This window comes from Sus scrofa, chromosome 8, assembly GCF_054392235.1.
Source record: "Sus scrofa isolate SSC_HxYL_T2T_F1_AM1 chromosome 8, Sscrofa_HxYL_maternal_Yorkshire_Landrace_v2.0, whole genome shotgun sequence".
NCBI lineage: Eukaryota > Metazoa > Chordata > Mammalia > Artiodactyla > Suidae > Sus > Sus scrofa.
Window position 1 is genome coordinate 79,586,565 of NC_139390.1, and position 20,241 is coordinate 79,606,805.

General features: G+C 39.7%; 1 long non-coding RNA gene across 2 annotated transcripts in view; it reads right to left on the reverse strand.

Annotated features, from left to right (window-relative positions):
* LOC110262133 (uncharacterized) overlaps positions 1-19,806 on the reverse strand; it is a 64,981-nt gene extending 45,175 nt beyond the window's left edge. The window contains exon 1 of one of the 2 annotated variants that reach the window (XR_014812771.1): positions 19,682-19,806. This is a non-coding gene — a long non-coding RNA (uncharacterized LOC110262133). Of the gene's footprint in view, positions 1-13,717; positions 13,770-19,681 lie in introns of those variants that run through there. The other variant, XR_002346721.2, reaches the window with a different exon arrangement.
* Between the last annotated feature and the right edge of the window lie 435 nt (positions 19,807-20,241).

Consider the following 20,241-nt stretch of genomic DNA (forward strand, 5'->3'; position numbering starts at 1 on the left):
ATCTATTAGGAACACAACATATGCCTACCCTATGACACAGCAATTTTACCCCAGGAGTATACTCAATAAAAGCAAGTACACAAGCACCTCAAAGGCGCACTAGTGTTCACAAAAGCACTTTTCATAATAGCCAAAACTGAAAAGGAAAATAGAAATTTACTAGGACAGCTAAATAAATTGTGGCATTCACACAAAGGAATACTTTGAAACAAAGAAAAGAGACAAACTCCTGCTATAGGTAACATGGATGAATTTCGAAAATTATAATATTGGAGTTCCCGTCGTGGCGCAATGGTTAACGAATCTGACTAGGAAGCATGAGGTTGCAGGTTCGGTCCCTGCCCTTGCTCAGTGGGTTGACGATCCGGCGTTGCCATGAGCTGTGGTGTAGGTTGCAGACACGCCTGGGATCCTGCGTTGCTGTGGCTCTGGCGTAGGCTGGGGGCTACAGCTCTGATTGGACCCCTAGCCTGGGAACCTCCATATGCCGAGGGAGCGGCCCAAAGAAATAGCAAAAAGACAAAAAAAAAAAAAAAAAAATTATAATATTGAGGGAAAGGAGCCAGAAGGAAAAAGTAGCTAATATATGATACCATTTATATGAAGTTCAAAATTAGGCTACCATAAACAATGGTGCTTAGTGTCAGATAACAATCAGCCGTGAGGAAGAGGGGTGTATTGTGGCAGAAAAATGGGTGCTTCTAATGCTCTAGTTCTTGATCCAAAGTGTTCATTGAGCTCTACACTTATAATCTGTGCAGTTTCCTATGAAAGAAATGAGTTACACTTCAACAGAATGGCTATGTTAAAAAAAAAAAAAAAAAAGGCCATCTAATTCCTTCTTGAAAAAGTTAACCATTGTTATATAAAAACTGTGGCCAAAGAAGCTGATTTAACACATGCAGCCTTAGAAGTTAGGACTCCTATATCCCCAGATGAAGAATGACTTTTCATTTGGAGCAAACTTATGAATTATTTTCCTCATTTTCAATTCTAAGTGTTCTTTGCAAGTACAAAAGTGAAGTGAGAACTGGCAAGGTATTGGCTCCACCAGCAAAAGTGTTCAGTGACATCGGTTTTCTATCAAAGTCTTCAGATGCTTCAGAGAAAAAGTCAGTTAGATGATGTCCAATAATAGCTCATTGTTTTCTTCCACTGCAGGAAATCAAGGTTGGAAGTCCATTACAATGAAAGTGAAATAGCTGTCATAATTGTGAGTGCTATTGTAAATTCAGTTTAAAATTTCAACATCGAAAATAAGTTTACTGGGTTTTTACAGTTACAACATTTTGGTTTCATGGATATAAGTATATGATATTTTTATTGAAAATATTTTAAAATAGGACAATTTTATAGGTCTTATAACAAAATAAGTATATTGCATAGTCAATAAATTCCAAAAATTACATGTTTTTTTTGTTTTTGTTTTTTTTTTTTTGTCTCTTTGCTATTTCTTGGGCCGCTCCCGCGGCATATGGATGTTCCCAGGCTAGGGGTCGAATCGGAGCCATAGCCACCAGCCTACGCCAGAGCCACAGCAACGTGGGATCCGAGCCACGTCTGCAACCTACACCACAGCTCACGGCAATGCCGGATCGTTAACCCACTGAGCAAGGGCAGGGACCGAACCCGCAACCTCATGGTTCCTAGTCGGATTCGTTAACCACTGCGCCACCACGGGAACTCCAAAAATTACATGTTTTAATGATTTTAACCATCCTCTCTCAAAAGCATCCCAGTTATATAAATTAAGTTCACTCTCAAAAAATGTCCCAATTAAGGAGTGACATGAACAAGAGGACAGATAAGAAGCCCCCAAATTCATTCTCTCACAGAGATACCAACTTAGTAACAACATATGATACAAAAACCTTTTTGAGAACTCCAGGAAACAGTTAAACAGTCACAGTACCCCAGGCAAGTGTGAGGCAAAAAACAGCAGTATTAAAATGAGGGAAAAAAAGACATTTCTTTTCACTCAAGATAACCCTTCCCTCAAGCTAGCACAGCTCAACCGGATGAGGAGAAACCATCCAGTTAATGACTTCTCCCTCAGGAAGGAAAGAGTAGTACAGTTATCCAACATTCCAGCTTTTACCAAGGAAGGACTAGTTTCTGTCTAGCCTGACTTGGAACACTGATGGCTAAATGACATATTTTGGGTGCCTGAGGGCCACTGATATTTTCAGTGGAGATATTTTCAGAGGAGAGCTCAAAGCCTTGTTGCTGCACCAGAGAGCCTACGGTTCAGAGAACCATCAGAGGGAGCAAGAGATTATGAGCTCCAGAAAAAGAAGCAGGCAAAATCCTCTACCTGGGAAATTACATGTACAAGGCCAGAGAAGATACATCCCCAGAATAGGTTTGAGGGGCTTCCAAAATCTCTAGCCAGGCTGATTAGTGCCTTCCCCTGTACAAAGGCAGACTGTAGAAAGCGGAAGATGTGGCTGTTCTTTCAAATGCCCAAACCCCAGCAAAATATAACAAGTCTTATGAAGCAACAGGGAAACATGACACAATCAACTGAACCAAATAAATCTCCAGAAAATGACCCTAAGAAATGGAAATCAGGAGTTCCCGTCGTGGCACAGTGGTTAACGAATCTGACTAGGAAGCATGAGGTTGCAGGTTCGGTCCCTGCCCTTGCTCAGTGGGTTAACGATCCGGCATTGCCGTGAGCTGTGGTGTAGGTTGCAGACTCGGCTCGGATCCTGCGTTGCTGTGGCTCTGGCGTAGGCTGAGGGCTACAGCTCTGATTGGACCCCTAGCCTGGGAACCTCCATATGCCGAGGGAGCTGCCCAAAGAAATAGCAAAAAGACAAAAAAAAAAAAGAAAGAAAGAAAAAGGAAATGGAAATCAATGAATTAACTCACGAAGAGTTTAAAGTATCCATCTTAAAGAAGCTCAGTGGGCTACAAGATTAACATAGACAACTAAAAAAAAAATCAGGATATGGTACATAAACAAAAATGAGAATAACCACAAGGAAATAGAAACTATTTAAAAAAAAAAAGAACAAAAGTGACAGACTGCAGCTGAAGAATACAATAATTAAATTGAAAAATTAACTAGAGTGTTTCAAAATCAGACTTGATCAAGCATAAGTATCAGTGACCTCAAGATCCTCCCTGGGGTATAAGAAGTTCAAGACATTTCCCCACAATGGGAAAATGAGTACCCTTAACTGGTCTGAAAACCAGTGAGGCTAACAGGAAGAACCTAGACTTTGCTTGTAAAGAGCATGCACACATTTGCTTACTCCCAAAACAAGGTGGAGCAAGCAGATTGAAACACAGACCAAGACTGGCAAGAGCCAGTTTTCTGTAACTGCCCTGGTGAGCACCCCAGCCTAAGCCAAGCACCTGCTCCATCCCAGCTATGTGGCACAGCTCCATAGCTCCATAATAGGCCAAGGGCCGTTGCAACAGAGGGGAGTTCACAGTTGTGAGAAATGAAGCCAACTCAGACCTGGAACAGCATCTGAATAGGGTGAGGGCAGTCACTGCTGATGCCTCCTAAGGCAGCAGGTCAGGAGTGTTCAGAGACTAACAGAGCTTGGAACACCGTGGTCTGTGCCCCAACACATGCCTAACACCTTCTCCAGACACTCATGCTCTGTGGTGCAGCTACTCACTGGGGATGGGACTCCTGCATTCGAGGGGAGTGGGCAGTTGTGAGGGACAAAGCCAGTCTGAACCCTGAATGACACCTGTATAAGGCAGGAATGACAATTGCTGGCACCCTAAGGCTATGAGCAGGAGAGGTCCAGGATTTTAACTGGGGCTAGAACCACCACAGCTCACACCCTGGCCCACACTGAGTACCCACTCCAGTCCCTTCTCCCCTGAGGGCTGAGGGTGCCAGTGCTGGGACGGGGGAGAGTACACATTTAGAGGGAATGGAGCGAGCTTGGCCCCAACCCTCAAGGCTTCTGTTCTGGCAACATGGGACCTAACACTGCCCCAATAGGATGGTGTTGGCCATTGAGTAGAGGAGAAGCCCCAGTTCATACCCAATCTAGACTCTAGCCCCTCTATCTATAGCCCTCCCCAATCTACCAAGGTAATAACTGCTATCACACACTGGGGGGAGACATAATTCATGCTCACACCAGATCTAGCTCTCATAATACCAAAGCCACTGGGCACACACAGACCATGTAGGGATACTCCAACACAAAGACATCTCTTCAAGACCAGAATAGGTAACCGTTTTACCTAATTTTATAGAAACAGAGAAAGTTAAGCAAAATGAGAAGAGAGAGGAATTTATTTCAAATGAAAGGACAAGAGATAATTTCTGAAAAAAAAACAATCAAAGAGAAATAAATAATTTACCAATAAAGAGTTCAAACCAATAGCAATAAGAATGCTAACCGATTTAGGGAAAAGAATAGATGAATACAGTGAGAATTTTAATAAGGAACTAGAAAATATAAAAAGAACCAGTCATAACTGAAGAATACAATAACTGAAATGAAAACCACACTAGAAGGAATTAAGAACAGATTAGATGATACAGAAGAAAGAATAAGTGATTTGGTAGATAGGATAATAGAAATCACCAATTCAGAAGAGCAAAAAGAAAAATGACAATAGCTTAAGGGCACTCTGAAACAATACCAAGCATACCAATATTCACATTATAGGGATCCCAGAAGGAGAAGAAAAAGAATCAAAAAATGTATCTGATGAATTTATGGATGAAGATTTTGGAACCTAAAAAAGGAAACAGATTTGGAAACTACAGGAAGCACGGAGGGTCCCTAAAATGATGAACTCAAATACACCCACACCAAGACACATCATAATTAAAATGACAAAAGTTAAAGAGAGAATTCTAAAGGTAACAAGAGAAAAACAAATATTCTCACACAAAAGAACCCCCATAAGGCTATGAGCTGATTTTTAAGCAGAAACTTTGCAAGCCAGAGAGGAATGGCATGTTATAGTTCTGAAAAGGAAAACCCTGCAACCCAGGATACTCTACCCAGTAAGATTATCATTCAGAATTGAAGGAGAGATAAAGAACTTCTCAGACAAGCAAAAAACTAAGAGTTCATCAGTACTAAATCTACCCTAAAATAAATGTTAGAGAGTCTTCCCTAAATGGAAAAGAAAAGGCTATAACAAGAAGGAAGAATCTATAGAAAAGGAAAAATTCTGCTAATAAAGACAAATACATAATAAAGGCTGGAGTTCCCATTGTGGCGCAGCAGAAACAAAATATTGTAAAGCAAACTAAACAGTGAAAGGATGAATGTAAAGATGTAAAATCTGACATCAAAAATTCAAAAAGTGGGGGACAGGAATGAAAAAAATGTGTTTGAACTTAAATGACTATCAGTTTAAAACAAATAGATATAGTTATATGTTAACAAACATGAACCCTATAGTAACCACAAACCAAAAACCTCTATTAGATAAATAAAAACTAGACATAAAGGAACACAAGTATATCAATAAGAAATTCATCAAACCACAAAGGAAGAAACTAAAAGAAGAGGAAATGAACAGAAAAGAACAATGAAAACACCCAGAAAATAAGCAACAACATGGCAATAAGTACATACCTATCAATAATCACTTTTCTTCTTTTTTTTTTTTTAAGGGCCACACCTGCAGCACACGGAAGTATGTGGGCTAGAGGGTTGAATTGGAGCTACAACTGCCAGCCTACACCACATACACAGCAACACAGGATCCAAGCCATATCTGTGACCTACACTGCAGCTCATGGCAATGCCAGATACTTAACCAACTGAGTGAGGCCAGGGATCGTTTTCCACTAGTTGGATTTGTTACCACTGAGCCACAATGGGAACTCCTCAATAATCATTTTAAATGTCAGTGGATTAAGTGCTCCAATCAAAAGACATAAGATGACTGGATTAACAAACAAGACCCATCTATTTCTGTGTACAAGACTCAATTCAGAGCTAAAAACACAGACTGAAAGTGAGGTGATAGAAAAGGATATTTCATGCAAATAGAAATGACAAGAAAGTAGGGGTAGCAATATGCTCATATCAGACAAAATAGATTTTAAAACAAAAGTCTGTATCAAAAGACAAAGATCTTGCATAATGCCAAAGGGATCAATATAAGAGGATAAAACACTTGTTAATGTACATGCGCTTACTATAGGAGCACCTAAATATATAAAGCAAATATTATCAGACATAAGGGGAGGAATTGACAATAATAAAATAATATTGTGGGGCTTTACCACCCTACTTATATCAATGGACAGATCATCCAGACAGAAACAAGGAAACACATGGACCTAAATGAAACATTAGGCCAGCTGGACTTTAGAGATATCTACAGGACATTCCATCCAAAAACTGGTAAAATGTCCAACTACTCAAATCAATCTACAAATTTAATGCAATCTTTATCAAAATACCCATATTTTTCACAGGACTAGAAGAGATAATCCTAAAATTTATATGGAACTCCAAAAGACTCCAAATTGCCAAATCAACCTTGAGAAATAAAAACTGACTTCAGATTATACTACAAAGCTTCAGAAATCAAAGCAGTATGGTACTGGCACAAAAACAGACACATAGATCAATAGAACAGAATAGAGAACCCAGAAATAAACCTATGTATCTATGGTCAACTAACCTAAAAGAAAGGAGGCAAGAATATACAAGGGAGAAAAGACAGTCTCTTTAATAAGTGGTGCATGGAAAATTGGACAGCTACCTGTAAAAGAATGAAATTAGAACATTTTCTCACATTATATACAAAAATAAAATAAAAATGGATTAAAGATGAAGTGTAGGAGCAGAAACTACAAAAACCCGATAAGAAAATATAGGCAGAACATTCTTAGACATAAATTGTAGCAGTATTTTTTTTAACCCTGTCTCAAAGGAAAGGAAACAAGCTGAGGCATAGGCATATAGCTCTGATTCGATCCCTAGTCCAGGAACTTCCATATGCCGTAGGTACAGTCATAAAAAGAAAAAAGAAAAAAAAAGCTGGATGAGTTAATAAAGAAGATATGGTGCATATATACACAATGGGATAGTACTCAGCTATAAAAAAGAATGAATTTCTGCCTTCTGTAACAATATGTAGAAGTTATTATGCTTAGTGAAATAAGTTAGAGAAAGACAGGTACTGCATGCTACCACTTATATGTGGAATTTAAACAATAAAAACAAATGAATGACTATAACAAAACAGAAACTAATGCACAGATATAGAGAAGAAACTAGTGGTTACCAGTGGGGAGAAGAAAGGGAGAAGGGACATGACAGAGGTAAGGAATTAAAAGGTACAAACTACTATGTATAAAATAAATAAGTTACAAGGATATATTTTATAGCATAGGGAACATAACCAATATTTTATAACTTTAAATATAATATATAATCTATAGAAATTTTGAATTACTGTTTGTATACCTGAAACTAAATAATGTTGTAAATTAACTATATTTCAGTTTAAAAAATAGATTGTTATACTATAGATGTTTCAGATAATCCCCATGGTAACTATAAAGAAAATACCCCAGGAATGAGAATGGAATCAGAGCCTGCACTGTAAAAAAACCAACCAAAGGAAGACAGCAAGAGAGGAATAAGACATAAAGAAAAAAATTAACAAAATGGCAATACTAAGTCCTTTCCTTTCAGTAATTACTTTGAATATAAATGGATTAAACTTCCCAAATCAAAAGACAGCAAATGCCTAAATGGATTTAAAAAAGACAAGATCCAACTATATGTTTTAAAAGAGACTCACTTTAGATGTAAGGACACACATAGGATGAAAGTGAAAGGATAGAAAAAGATAGTCCATGCAAATGGTAACCAAAAGAGAGCAGGAGGGGTCATATCTATGTCAGACAGATAGACTTTTAGTCAAATACTCTCACAAGCAATAAAGAAAGACATTATGTAATGAAAAAACGTCAATTCACAAGGAAGATACAATAATTATATATATTATGGTATATATATCCTCAGATCACTAAAATATGTGAAGCAAAACTGACAGAATTTAAGGAAGAAATAGTAACACAATAATAATAGCAGATTCCATACTCCACTTTCAATAATGGATAGTGTTGAGACAGAAGATCAGTAAGAGGAAACAAAAGTCTTACACAATACTGTAAACCAATTCGACCTAAAGACAAAACACTCCATCCAACAACAGCAGAATACAAATTCTTCTCAACAGTACATGGAACATTCTATATAATAGAGTATGTGTTAGACCACAAAACAAGTCTTAACAAATTTAAGAAGACTGAAATCATACTAAGTATTTTTTCCTATCATAATGGAATGAAATTAAAATTTAAGGAATTCCCCAGTGGCTCCGTGGATTAAGGATCTTGCCTTGTCATTGCTGGGGCACAGGCTCAACTATTGGCTAAGGACTTTTCATATGCTGTGGGCATGGCCAAAAAAATTAGAATAGCAAGATAAAAACTGGAAAAATCACAAATATTTGGTAGTTAAACAAAACACTCTTGAACAACAAATGGATTAAAGAAGAAATCACAAGGGAAATTATAAAATATCATGAGACAAATGGAAATGATAATACAACATATCAAAACTTTCAGAATGTAGCAAAAGCAGCACTAAAAGAGGTTTATAGTAGTAAATGTCTACATTAAAGAAAGGTCTTGAGAGTTCTCTGATGGCCTAGCAGGTTGAGAATCCTATGTTCTCATCACTGTGGCTCTAGTTGCTGCTGTGCGGCGTAGGTTCAATCCTTGGCCCAGGAATTTCCACATACTGCCTGTGTGACAAAAAGGGAAAAAAAAAAAAAAAAAAAAAAGAAAGGTCTTGGATTTCCCGTCATGGCGCAGAGGAAACGAATCCAGCTAGGAACCATGAGGTTGTGGGTTCGATCCCTGGTCTCACTCAGTGGGTCAAGGATCCGGCATTGCCATGAGCTGTGGTATAGGTCGTCAGCTATAGCTCCAATTAGACCGCAGCCTGGGAACCTCCATATGCCATGGGTGCAGCCCTAAAAAGACATTTAAAAAAAGAAAGATCTCATCTCAATAACCTTACTTTACTGTTAAAGGAAATAAGAAAAGTAGAGCAAACTAAGTCTATCGTTAGCCAAAGGAATGAAATAATAAACATTAGAGCAGAAATAACTGAAATAGAGAATAGGAAAAAACCAATAAAACAAAGAATTGGTTTTTTGAAAGATCAACAAAACTGACACACTCATAGCTGGACCAAGAAAAAAGGAAGACTCAACAAAAATCAGAAATGGGAGAGGAGAGATTAAAACTGATGCCACAAAAATAAAAGATTATTAAAGAACAATTATGTGCCAACAAAGTGGATAACCCAGAAAAAAATGAATAAATTTCTAGAAACATACAACCTACTGAGACTGAATCATGAAATAAAAAATCTGAACATACTTATAACTAGCAAGGAGACTGGAGCTCCTGTCGTGGTGCAGTGGAAACGAATCCGACTAGGAAACATGAGGTTTTGGGTTAGATCCCTGGCCTTGCTCAATGGGTTAAGGATCCTGTGTTGCCATGAGCTGTGGTGTAGGTTGCAGATGCCACTCGGATCTGGCGTTGTGGCTGCGGCATAGGCCAGCAGCTGTAGCTCCTATTAGACCCCTAGCCTGGGAACCTCCATATATCGTGGGTGTGGCCCTAAAAAGACAACAAGACAAAATAAATAAATAAAATAACTAGTAAGGAGACTGAATCATTAATCAAAAACCTCCCAACAAAGAAAAGCCCCAGACTTGATAGCCTTACTGGAGAAGTTTACCAAATAGTTAAAAGAAGAATTAGAAGTTCCTGTTGTGGCACAGCGGAAACAAATCCAACTAGGATCCATGAGGTTTCGGGTTCAATCCCTTTGCTCACTCAGTGGATTGGGGATCCAGCATTGCCATGAGACTGTGAGCTCATGAGTTCGTGAGCTCAGATCCCAAGTTGCTGTGGCTGTGGTATAGGCGGGCAGCTGTAGCTCCAATTCAACCCCTAGCCTGGAAACTTCCATGTGCCTAGCTGCTGCCCTAAAAAGCAAAAAAAAAAAAAAAAAGGAAGATTTAAATTAACCTTTCTCAAACTCTTCCAAAAATTGAAAAGAAGGGAGCACTTCTAAATGCATTTTATGAGGCCAACATACTAAGGCCAGAGAAAGATAACTATAAGAAAAATATTGACCAATTTTTTTTTTTTTTTTTTTTTTGTCTTTTTGCCATTTCTTGGGCCGCTCCCACGGCATAGGGAGGTTCCCAGGCTAGGGGTCCAATCGGAGCTGTAGCCACCAGCCTACGCCAGAGCCACAGCAACGCAGGATCCGAGCCACGTCTGCAACCTACACCACAGCTCACAGCAACACCAGATCCTTAACCCACTGAGCGAGGCCAGGGATCGAACCCGCAACCTCATGGTTCCTAGTTGGATTCGTTAACCACTGAGCCACGACGAGAACTCCTTGACCAATATTCTTGATAAATATTGCTGCAAAAGTCCTTAACAAAATACTAGCAAACTCAATGCAAGAGCACATTTAAAGAATTATACACCACAGCTATGTGACATTCATTCCTGGGATGCAAGGATGCTTCAATACACAAAAATCGGTCAATATACCATACCATATTAACAAAATGAAGAAGAAAGTCCACATGATCATTTCAATTGATGCAGAAAAAACAAACATTTGACAAAATGCAACACTTTTTTTAAGGTCTTTTACAAAGAACATTTTTTTTTATTAAAGTATAGTTGATTTACAAGCAATACTTTTATGATAAAAACATTCAACCAACTAGAATTAGAAGAAAACTACCGCAATAGAGTAAAAGCTATATGTGATAAACTGACAGCAAACATCTTATTCTGCTTATTTTGTGAAATAAGGCAGTGGCAAAAAGACAAATATCACATAATTCCCTGTGAAGTATCTAAAGTAGTTGAACTTTTAGAATCAGAAAATGGAATGGTTGTTGCCAGAGATGAGGGAGAGGAGAAAAAGAGGAGTTTGTTTAGTAGGTATAGAATTAAGTTTTGGAGTTCCCGTGGTGGCGCAGTGGTTAACGAATCTGACTAGGAACCATGAGGTTGCGGGTTCGGTCCCTGCCCTTGCTCAGTGGGTTAACGATCCGGCGTTGCCGTGAGCTGTGGTGTAGGTTGCAGACGCGGCTCGGATCCCGCGTTGCTGTGGCTCTGGCGAAGGCCGGTGGCTACAGCTCCGATTCAACCCCTAGCCTGGGAACCTCCATATGCCGCGGGAGCGGCCCAAGAAATAGCAACAACAACAGCAACAACAACAACAACAAAAAAAAAGACCAAAAAAAAAAAAAAAAAAGAATTAAGTTTTGCATAGAGCTAATACTGTTGTACTGTACACTTAAAAATGGTTAAGAGAGTAAAGTTTAGGTTACAATGTTTTTACCACAATTTTTTTAAAAGTATCTGAGTTAAGTTTTATGTTATATATAGCTTAAGTTATGGTGTATGGTCTCCCAATCCATGACACAGAGCTGAGTCCTTCAAATAGTCTTCATCTTCTGAAGCAAGCCATCTCCAACACACCTCCCCAACTTACTCCAGAGAATGAATCACTCAAAGCTGTGTTTTATGGGAAATCTGCTCAAGATGAAGGTGGTGGAAAAAAAATTCAAACTTCCATGACTTTGTGAATGCTCTTCCCCACATTGAAAAGTGCATGGCTTATTTGGGGGAACTAATCCGTTTGGTGTGGCAGGAAACTAAAGGCTGAAGGAGTAGGAAGGAGATGAGGTTGGAGAGGCTGAATATCATACAAGGCTTTTCAATATCTGACCCCATCCAAAAAGTCGGAAGTTTATCCTCTAGTCAATGGAAAAATCTCCAAAAGTCTCCACAGTGAGGGACAAGATCCCATTTGTGTTTGCAGAAAAATAATTCTGACAACTGCAAAGGATGGATTGGCAAAGACAAGGTTGGCATAGCTCAGCTGGTGTCACTTGTACTTTGGCAAAAACTTCTTAAATTGTGGAAGCAATGAATTTAGGAGATATTTTTGAGGTAGGATTAAGAGGATTCAGTAACACAGTAATGAAATTAATTGAAAGGCACTTGAAGGAATAAATGTAATTCACCTGGTGTAGGGCCTGACACATAGTAAGTAGCCAATAAATATTCATTTCCCCATCTCTTAGAAGTACATACACTTTACAACTAGCATAAGCATTCTGTTACTTGGTTAGGTGCATAACTATGATTCTTTCAAAAAAAAATACATGCATATCATGTTTTATTGCACTTTGCAGATATCGAGTTTTTCACAAATTGAAGGTTTAGGGCAACACTGCACTGTCCCAATAGTTAGCAATTTTTTAGCAATAAGTATTTTTAATTATTTTTTAGACATAATACTATTACACATTTAATAGACTACAGTATAGGGTAAACATCATACACCAAAAATTGTGTGTCTTGCATTATTGTGATATTAAGGGGGTTTGGAATCTAACTTAAATTACCTCCGAGGTACACCTCTAATATATTTAATTCTGGGAAAATTTTTTAATACATTGGAAATTGAAACAACTCATTGGAAAATTTTTGGTAATATTTGGCAAAAGTTGGCAATATTGAGTAAAGTCAAAAATACTCATATTCTAAGGCAAAGCAAGTCCCCTCTGTCTACAGTCTCTACAGAAAGTCTCACGTACGTGAAAACCGAGAACCAACCAAAATGTCTTTGAAGAGGAAAATGGATAATAAATTGTTGACTATTCATATAATGGCATGCTATAGAGTATTTATGAGCATGGATTAATTTTGAAAACCTATTAAGCAAAACAAACAAAAAAATGCAGTAAGATACGCATGATACCACTTAAGGTTTGAAACCAGTTAAATAATAACTATGGAATAAATAAGAAAAGAGGCTTGTGTAAAGGAGGAGTGCACTGGAGGAGTTCATTATATTTGTGAAATTTAATGTCTGAAAGAAGGACTTGAGCAGGTGTAGTGTAATGTTAAGATTTGATAGAGGCGAATACACTGATGTTCATTACAAGATTCTCTATGCTTATTCACATGTTCAAAACACTTTGCAATAAAATTTTTTTATTTTTTATTTTTATGGCTGCACCTGTGACATATGAAAGTTCTAAGCCCAGGGGATAAATTGGAGCTGTAGCTGAGGCCTACACCACAGCCATGGCAACACTGGATTTGAGCCACATCTGCGACCTATGCCACAGCTTGTGGCAACTCCAGAACCTTAACTCACTGAGCAAGGCCAGGGATCGAACCCACATCCTCACAGAGACAATATCGGGTCCTTAACCCACTGAGCCACAATAGGATCTCTTGAAATAAAATTTTTAAAAATGAAGTAGTCAAATATCTACCACCTTCTAAGCTCCAAAATAATATTCTATCCTGTATTTGCTAAAGCTGCAGGTCAGTAGCTAGGTCACATCTTTAACCTTGAATGGTCCCTGCAGAAACAGCAATCACCTTGGTGCACCAGAGAAGGAGTTCTGAGAAACTGGTGCTTATCTGGCTCTGATCTTGAGTAACTCGATAATTGTCATGTGACTCTGAGCAATTCATTTTATTTGGGGGCATTCCCTGGTAGCTCAGCAGGTTAAGGATCCAGCATTGTCACAGCTATGGCATGGGTTTGATCTCTGGCCCAGGAACTTCCATATGCCTAGGGCATGGCAAAAAAAAAAAAAAAAAAAAAAAACTTACTTTAGTCCTCAATTTCTTCATCTCTTCTTCAGCCACCACAGCTTAAATACCCTTGAACTGAGAAGACAGACTGAATCTTACAGTGAATCTTAAAAATAATAATAAGAACACCTGTCATGTATTGCTACACACCAGAGATTCTGGTAAACACTTTAATTAGGAGGATTAAAAGCTACAATGCATTCATTTCCTGTTATCATTTCTAATCTATGCATCAGGAAACTGAGGTTTAGAAAGGTTAAATAACTTGCTAATGACACACAGACAAAGCAGGGATTTTAGCCCAGATCTGTCACTTTCTGACTCCAAAGCCCATGCTCGGTCTGATCCAAACCTCAGGGCCTTTGCTGGGTGAGATCCACACTCTTAGTAAGTAGCCTTCCTAACACTCTGAGTAGGGTGGCCCTTAACTTATTCTCCAAACACAGAGAGTAAAAGGGGCACTATTAACAATTATGCATACAGCATTAATTAGTCAACCCTGTGTTCTAATTGCTAGGACACAGGGCAATTAGATGCTTCAGCAAATTCCAGCAGCTGTTTTAGAGATATGGTACAAACACAGTGGTTTTCTAGTAGCAATCAAGCGGGTCATTTAGACGCCCAGTCTAAAGGTCTGGTAGCATCAAAAGTCCTCCTAACGCAGCTGGCAGGAACAGAGAGCTGGAATGGTGCCTTCACCAGCTTCATACACAGCTGTTGCCCACTGAGGGTGTGTTCAGCAGCTGCTCCGAAATCCTTCCACAGTTCCTCTCCTACTGCCCCATTCACATTCTGGAGCACAGAATTTCTGCTTCCTCCCTTGCTGGGACACTTAGAAAAATCCTGCGGACAGAGAAGGCTCTTCAACTCCTGCAAGCCTTCGATGTAAGAATAGGCTGATGTTGCCCTCTAGTGTGACCAAGGAGGCAGGAGGGGTGCCCTGCAGAAGGGAAGGCGAGAAAGCAGAGCACCACCTCCTACCAAGCAAGTATATTAACACGTTTTCCTGTTGAATTCTTACAACTTTGTAAGTCTGCTCCTATGTTCTCCATTTTTACAGATAATAGAAGTGCTCAGAGAGACTGAATAATTTATTCAAGGTCATACCACTAGAAAACGGATTGAAATTCAAACCCAAATCTGTCTAGCCCCTGTTAAAGTCCGTGGTCTTTGCTTGCGTCATTCTACAGACTGTATAAAAACTGGGTCTCCAACTATTCAAAATGTATTTTAGAGCACTACTCAACGCCAGGAATGGATGTTGAGGATAGACTGAAATATTCCGTAAAAGGAACTCAGGGTACCTTAAGATGAAGTCTACGTGCCCATCCATGTGTGTGGGGCAGCGGGGACAGGGGTGGGGAAGAGAGGTGGAAAGGGTCCCGTGGTGCCTTTCCTTGTGTATTCTTTCATTTACAATGGCCTCCTACACCTTTGTTAATATTTTCCTACAGTCTTTATAAAAATTCAATCTTCCTCACCAATCTTTTCTCTCTTACTTCTGAACCACCTACCCCTTTCTCTGTACCAGTGATCTTCTCATATTACAGTCATCAGCACCTCTGTCTAATTCCTCCATCCACTGCCCTTGTATTTCAGAGTAAAATACCCGAGAGCCAAGAGCCGAGAGCCAGGACTCTCTCTCTTTTTTTTTTTCATTTCAAACCGCCCAGAACAGACCCTCAAGGCATTTGCAGGATTTGGACTGTGAAAGATGTCAGCCACTGTCTTGGATGAGATTTTAATTCCAAGACATTAATAGCTTCCTCCAACTTGATAACATCCCACTGTGTCCTTTTACAGAATGAATTTGCCATGTTAAACGTCTAACAGCCTGGCAAGATCAAAGCTCTCTTAACTCAACCTACACACTGGTGAAAATATAGGACAATGAACCCTGGAGTTGGGAAATGGGCTGGATGTGGTCTCTCTCCTCATCTCAAGTGTGGAGACTATGAAGCACTGTCCTACCGTGCTTCTCTCTGTCATCCTTCATGTCCCCATCCTCTTCTCTCCATATCAGGTGCTACTCTCTTGTACCCTAACACCATCTACCCTCTCACTCAATTGCTCCCTTAAATAGAACCCCTCTGCTTTTTCCTTTCCCTAAATGGCTTTCACTGATCCTGACTGGTGGGTTGTCTGTATTCAGGGAAATGTGACTAACCTCCTGACCTCTAGTTCTGCAGCCGACCAGCTGTCTTCCACGTATTAACCCTGTTTAAGCACGTCTTTAAATTCCTGGGATGCTCAGTCAGCAGCATCTAGAGCAGCAGCACCATCTGCTGGGAGTTTAACCCCTGGCTCCCTGGGTTGTTATGGTGGTAGGGGATTAGAAACCCTAGTCTCATATGGGGCCAGGTCGGAGCCACATGATTTCCTAATGCCCCTCTGCCATCCCACTCATTCTAAAGGCTGGCAAAGGAAGTTCTGGTATTGAAAGGTAAAATTTTAGTACACTTATGTTAGTTTCAGTGATACATCACAGCAAAATATTAGAAGCAATTTATATATTCATTAAATTCAGCCCTGTGATAACACAAACAAAATATTTTGAATGGCTTTCTAATATTCTGTGGTTTCGAAATACATGTATTAACTTGGGAAAATGCTTGTTATAATGATAAGTAGAAAAGAAGCAGGATATAAATTAAAAACTAGCAACTGTTTTGATGTATTTTCATCCATTCCCCCCCACCCACACATACTTTCTTAAAAATGTAACAAGAGAACTGCTGTTAGTTCATAAAGCACTTTCACTTATTCACAGTAATAAAAGATCAATGCAAATACGATAGCTCTGCTGTAGGTACAGCATGTTAACCAGCATAAACCCACAACTGCGGGTGAGCTAAACCATTTTATTGCTTCCTCCAGTTTCCAGAACTTCTTTTTCTTTTCTCTTCTTTTTTCTTTTTTTGTCTTTTTAGGGCCACACCTGCCATGTATAGAAGTTCCCAGGCTAGGGGTCGAATCAGAACTGCAGCTGCTGGCCTGCACCACAGCCACAGCAACACCAGATCCAAGCCGTGTCTGTCACCTACACCACAGCTCACAGCCACACCAGATTCTTAACCCACTGAGCGAGGCCAGGGATCAAACCCACATCCTCATGGATACTAATCAGGTTCATTACCCATGAGCCATGGCGAGAATGCCTAGAACTCCTTTTCCTACCAGCAATTCTTCACCACCACCACCATTTAAAAAAATCAGCGATTTCATTTCTCTCCTTTCTTCCCCCTTTCTTCCCAAAGTCACCCAAGCTCTCTCTCTTTGCACCTCTCTGAGTCTCAAATAAGGGGGATAAAAAAGCAGATCACAGCAAACATTTCTCCCACTTCATCTTTTCAAAGACTCTCTCCCTTGCATCCCCGAAATGACACAGGCAGGGCACTGTCACTAGAGAAAAACTGGTGGCCTGAGTATACAATTCCATTAGAAGATGACAGTCCACCACTGCCGGTTCAGACAAGATCAGAATTTTGTATAGTAACTGCCTAGTTCTGGTAAACAGGCAAATAAATATTGTACTTGCTTTTAAGAACTGTACTATAAGGCCCTCTCAGACCTTTGGCATGTGTGCTGAAAGGATTTCTTATTCTCTTTCCTGCGTCTGTTTTCAGGATTGGGCAAGAGACACTGAGAGCTCATATGACATAACACTTGTCCCTCCAAACAGCTGAGTATTTCCATCGATAGACAATGGCATTTATTTAGAGGAGCTTCTTTTGTATGTATTATGACAGCAGGTGTTTAAAGCACAGTGCAGTCCCGTCAGAAAAAGAGCCACAGTGCAGTCCTGTCAGAAAAAGAGCCATTTCCAGTTTTCCACTTGTATTCAGAATATAATCAGGTCAGAGGAATACCCCTAGATACCATTAGGGGAAAAGTGACAGTCCACATAGGCCCATAACAACGCCCATCTAATGTGGCTTGGATCTGAGAAGGAAGTAATCAGAGGAGAGGGACAAGGAGGTATAGACTCAATTAATTTCTTTATAAGTTTTCCATCTTTAGGAATCCTCACCCTTGATTATTTTTTTCCTTGCTCATAATCTATGATAGCAAATACACATATGTATCACCTCCCAAAGAGCTCCAAAATGGAAGCAGTTGAATTTGAGAAACTTAAGAGCCCAAAGCATAAGCAAGGTTGGCAGACTGAGTTTAGCATTGAGCTTTTAGAAGTCCTTTATATATAAAATAAAACTATAAAATAGCACAGCACATAGACTATCAATGACTTTTCGTACAACTTAAATTAGTAATAATAGGTTTGCACCTAATAAAATGGAGAAGAGAAAGGTATTAGTTATCAAGTCCTACCTGTGATGTATCTGACTGGTCTCTTTCTTTCCATGGGTCCCCAAACCTTAGACCACTCTTGACTGGAATCTTGTTCTTACCCCACCCAAGAAACCAAGAGGAAGAACAGGGCTAGTGATGGAAAGATTCATTTAATTTGGAATATCAGGGTTCCTGTTGTGGCTCGGTGGTTAACGAATCTGACTAGGAACCATGAGGTTGTGGGTTTGATACCTGGCCTTGCTCAGTGGGTTAAGGATCCAGCGTTGCCATGAGCTGTGGTGTAGATGGAAGATGCAGCTTGAATCTCATGTTGCTGTGGCTCTGGCATAGGCTGGCAGCTATAGCTCCAATTAGACCCCGAGCCTGGGAACCTCCATATGCCGCAGGTGCACCCCTAGAAAAGACAAAAAAAAATGGAATATGGTGAAATTTGGTGTGCCCAAGAACTTCTAAAGAAACAGTCATAAATAGAGGACCAAAAATAAAGAAAGAGACGAGGGGTGGATAGACATTAGGGAGTCATCAAAGGGGGAATGGCAGATGCAAGACTGAAAAGGAAAGGAAGTAAGTACGGCTGGTTCTTGGAATAATTCAGGGTAGTGGAGAGAGAAAGAAAAGAACAGTTAGGGAAGAAGTAATTCTTCCTGCGTTGTCTTCAACTCTTCTGAATGTTCACAAACGCCAAGAGAATGCAATTTTTCAGAAGAAATGGATGTGTGTCAAGAGTGGATGTGACAGAAAGGTGGGGGGAAATAAGGACCGAGGTCATTGATTTGATGTCTGGGAGTTGGCCAACTGCCTCGAAGCTTCTGGACCCACTGCTCCACTAACCTGCCTCTCTCTTGGTCCAGAGGGTCTGAAGAGAGAGTGAGCCAAGAGGGAAACAAAGAACAGGAATTTTCCTTTCACTCATTGTCAAATTTGTTAATTCTCTTTCTGTTTTGTCTTCTCTTTCAGGATGAGAGGGTAATGGAATCAAATGAACTTATTCTACAGAATGAAAGAGGCTTAATTCTGTCCAGTTAGGAGTTGAACTACTTATTCAATTATTCACATACAGAGATAAATTGGCCATTACATTTCCTTCAGTCCCAGTTTATATATTAATTCTCTGCATATTTCAAGGACATTTTTATTAATGAATATGAACATAACTATCTGGACAATAATGAAAACAGAAGATTCTATGATTCTAAATGCCAAGAGCTGGGAGGCCAATTAGTGGTCATTGAGATGGACTGTCAGTCTTCAGAAACTATTTTCTTTTACGGTGTTTCCAGAAGTAGCAGCAAGGAAATCTCTATGCAGTCAGTTTTTAAACACTTCCAATAATTTAACAACTCTCTCATTTATCGTTCTGTGTGTTTTTAAAGGGAATAAAACTAAGAACAGAGAGCCTCTATTAAAGAAAGCCCCAATAATTCCTCTTCCATATGATAACAATTTCCGAATATTTGAAGGGCTGTCCTATTTCCAAGTCTTCTTTAATGAATTCCGTCAATAAACATTTTATTAAGGGCACTGTGCAAATATGGTAGAAGCTGTTCCACCCCCCAAAACTGGGAAGTTGCAAAAGGAACCTAATATTTGGGACCCTCTCACATCCCTCCCTTAGTCTACGCATTTCCTGATGGCTCCATGCCTTTTTCCCACCCCCCCCCGGAAGTATACCTAAGAGCTGGCCTTCATCAGGATAGTAAAAGAAACATTTCTCTCTCTCCATCTTCACACTGAAGCCAGTATTCAGGGCCACGTAGTTTGTACGTGGTGATTTTGTAAAGTCAGAGGTTTGTAGTGGTTAATAAAGTTATCCCCTCAGTTCTAGTGAAAGGCGTTACTATGTAAAACTGAGAATGTGGTTATGTGGATAGTATCCAAGACTCTTCAGAAACAACTGCTGGGCCAGTTGTGTTGAGGAGAAACCCAATCTGGATGGTTAAAAGAAGTAGCATATTCTCATGCTGTCAGCCTCTATAGCAAATCTTCCTTCTCCCATTGGGAGGGGGGGAAAAAAAAGGAAGCTGTTACATGTCAATGCCTGAACCTAACTTTGTGATCATAGGGTCGAGAATTCGCATATTCAAAACATAAAGTCTTAAAAAAAAAAAAAAGTATAGGAGTTCCCACTGTGGCACAGTGGGTTAAGGATCCAACTACAGCGGCTCAAGTCACTAAGAAGGCATGGGTTCAATCCCCAGCCTGGCACAGTAGGTTAAAGGATCTGGCATTGC